This window comes from Neopelma chrysocephalum, unplaced genomic scaffold (assembly GCF_003984885.1).
Source record: "Neopelma chrysocephalum unplaced genomic scaffold, ASM398488v2 Primary Assembly neopelma1_72, whole genome shotgun sequence".
NCBI lineage: Eukaryota > Metazoa > Chordata > Aves > Passeriformes > Pipridae > Neopelma > Neopelma chrysocephalum.
Window position 1 is genome coordinate 6,650,873 of NW_020897732.1, and position 3,903 is coordinate 6,654,775.

Sequence of the window (3,903 nt, forward strand, 5' to 3'; positions counted from 1 at the left end):
AGAAGTGCCAAGTGGATTAAAAGTGGGGCCCTTAAGATATGTGCCTAATGAATTGCTGTGGTATGTCTCTTTTTTCCTGTAAGAGAAAAAAACCAAATATTGCAGTTTGAGTTAGAGGCAAGTTACGAAATCCTGATGTGCAACAACTGTGGTCTAGATGAGTTGAATAGCTTTGCCTTGTCACAAGACAGAAAAGATAAAAGAGGAATAGCAGTGAAGTTATCAGCTGGTGAAGCAGAGCTTTTGGCTAAGAGGAAAGATCTCTTTAGAGAACACTGTAGCACCTCAAGGCTTGGCTAAAAAGACTAATATTACAGTCTATATGCTTTTCATTTATTGTATTAAACCTGTTCAGCAGCAACAGATTGTCTGACCTGTGCATGGGATTAGTTTCATATGGAGCTGTTATATTTCAGACTCCTAAAAGCAAAACCCACTTGACATCTGGGAGAAAAGGGCAGCAAATATATTACGAAATTTCATTAATTCAATAGAAGTAAGGGTTCAACTAAAGGTGAAAAATAATCATGTTTTAAATGTCAATGGGTAGTATAGGTTGTTACAGTATTACTTTACTCCTGCTTTTAATAGGGTATCACTGCTATTTTCAATTGGGTTGCACTAATGTAACTGGGAAACAGAGCCCTTAGGCTGCTTTAATTTATAGTAGGATATAAATTATTTGGAGATGAAATTCCATCAGTTTAATGACACAGTGTCAAAAAGTTTAAGCTATATCCATGAAAAATACAGATTTTTCTAACTATGTACAAATGTTGGTGCTTTTATTCAAGTCTGTATTTCACACTATGTCAGCAACCGATATGAAGAGAAAAGCACAGATTTCCTTGTGCTCAAAATCAAGCCCATCAATTCTATAAAACAACTCTCATCTGCCTTCCTCCTCTCAGCTGAGGAGGCTCAGAAACACACAGAAAAACAAGCAATTGTCTATAAATAGAATATAATAGAAGCTAGTAATGAAAATATGGCTCATTAGCCATTTTCCTGTCCCGGTATCTTCACAACTTTTCCTGGTTTGTATTTCACAACTGATGGCCACACTCTGGCTACATTCCCAGTGAATTTTACACAGGACTATTCCAGCAGTCTGTGTCATTCAATGACACTTTAGTATTTGCTTTAGTCCAGCCAATTTCTACACCTAGAACTGACATACATGGACTTTCCAACCCCTCAGGAAAAAGCTTCTACTTCTATGATTTAAATGTGTTCTGGTAAAAATATTCACCTAGCAGAATATTCCCTCATTGCTATGGAGGCTACAATGCTCCTGTATCATTCACTGGTCTTAACTAAATGACAGCAATAATTAATTAAGGCAAAATTGCATTGAGTAGGATGGTCACCTTCAGTACAATTAAAAAGAAATGTTCTGGTACAAAACAAGAGTCATGCTATTCCTGTTCTCCCAAGCTCTGCTGCAAATACAGGCTGACAGGTTAATAAAAGCATTTCTTAACAGTTGTAAGAAATCAGCCATCTGATTCAAGAATTCTGTTCCTCAGTTAACTTATGATTCAGCTACTGAAAACTTCAGTTTCCCATCTGTAAGATGAAAAAATTAAATGAAAACAATATTAATATTTATGTTCTAAATAGAAAAGGCTTTCAAAGCACCTTCATGAAGTGGAAAATAAAAGCAGAAGTTTATCCAAAACTTTCTGGCATTTTGCATATTTAAAATTTATCAGCCTTGGTGCCAGGATTTGTTGGCTGAAGAGCAGGAGATTTTATTTTATATTATAAAAGTTATTAATGGGGGTGGATAGTAATTTAACTTTTATATAATTTGAATGGTTAGTCTCTATTATGTGGGTCAGTTAATTTTAGCTACAGTTCATACTGTGTTTCATGATGGTAGTGTTTATGTCCTATATAAAGATCAATCAGAGGAATGTGTGTGCATGTGCACACGTATCAGAGGTACTGGTTAAAATTATATGGATATGTAAATACAGTGAACTTCTTTCTTTCATATACAGAGTCTCATATGGCTTTCTTATGCATAAAAGTAAAGACTTTATGTGAACAGTATAAACTTGACAATCATTAGAAGTAGCTGATGGAAATTTAAACATTTTGTTCGAAACAATTTCATAAGTCCTTATGCATGCAATGCTTTCCTTGTATTGCAGCCTACCAACACTTCCCACTTCTCTGAAATATGGTCCAAAATGGGGACATCGATGGGCCCAACTGCTCAGATGGCATGAAGTGTTACTCTACAGGCCCTCATTTACCCAGTGAAAGAGCATGCAAAAAAGGAGCAGCTTCAACACTTTTTTTTCCTCCCATTCTCATAACAGCACAGGTTAAACTTATATTATTACATTAATTTGCAGTTCAAGAGAGAAAACTCATCCTTTAGGCAAGAAGCATCAGCCCAGCGCAGGAACTGACTCTCCAGGCAGTCCAAGCATAAGTGGCCTGAAATACTTGGACATTTGAATTCAAGTATCCCTATCAACACAAAATCAAAAATAGTGACAGATACTTCTCTGTGAAAGCTGACACTATTTTTTCTTTTTGCATATTGAAAAAACCCACCACCACTGCATCAGGTTTTACAAGGCAGAAAAACCTCCAACCGTTTACTTACAGTTTCCATGTACAGAACTGGGTGCAGGAGAGAAAATCCAGGATGGGAAGTCCTGATGAAAGTGATGAAAAGATAACAGATTTCTTTAAAAAGATTGCTATAGTTTCAAAACTTAATTTTGATCTTAAGCTGGGGGGAAAGAATGGTGGAGAGCTTTGGGGTGGAAAGAGTGAGATTTGGGTTTGCTTTTTAACTGTGTTACAGTAGTGATGCTCTGCTACCTTACTGGAAAAAGGAACAGCCATTTCTTCTTTATCTGGATTACTAAAGGAATTCTAATTTAACCTGTAGTGTATATGACTGCTGTATAAACCCAACAATGAAGATGAGAAGGGTCACTTGTGTTTATGCACATTAAAAAAAAAAATCCCATGGCTGACCAGGGAAATAGGATTGCAAAAATTTCTGAAATATGCATTTCTCCAACATTTCATCTGTGGATTTGTGCAGTGGACAACAACAGACTCACTCCCAAAGTGGTGGATGTTGTTTTCATAAGGTACTCATTTTTTTTACTGCTGTGACTTGGCACCATCATGTGGCCACTTTTGAGTTTGCTCAATTTAAGTAGCAACTTACACAGAAAAACATTTGCAATTAATTAATTCGAATTTACAAATATTTCAGTCTATTTTATATGGAGATGGTAAATATTTTAAATATATATGTTCACTAAATACTAAAATAATTGTCTTCCAATTGTCCTTTTTTTCACTGAAACTCTGTTTGTTTAATCAAGGTTTTCCTCATTATCTGTAAGCCAGAAGTTGTTAGGTTACAAAAGATATTTTCAGTGCTTGGTTTTGATCCAAACTTTACCAATAGTGTACAAAAATTAGTATCATATGATAAACAGCTATCCTCTTCTCAGTACAAGAGCTTTGGAAATTATTTGCAGGATTAAACAGGTCAGTATTTTCTGGTTTACATCAGAAATCCCAAAGGATTTAGAATGTCAGTAAATCTCCCAAGCATATTGTTCACATGGTGTGATCCAAACAAGCAGTATACATCTCAGAACTTGAGTTACTCAGGGATTCCTTTTGCAAAGTTTCAGGGTCAAAATCAGAAGTAAGGTATTTGTGATGTAAATTTGTATTCTGATATGTTTGCATAACATCTTTAGGTAGGTATAAGAAAGTTTTATCAAGCATTACTGTTCAAAAGGCCCAGAGGTGGAAAACTCCTTACATTCAGTTTGTACAGAGGTACAACTTTATGCTTGTTAAAGGATTGCTGTGATTTAGTTCAGAGTGGAATAATGAGAAACAGCCATGAAA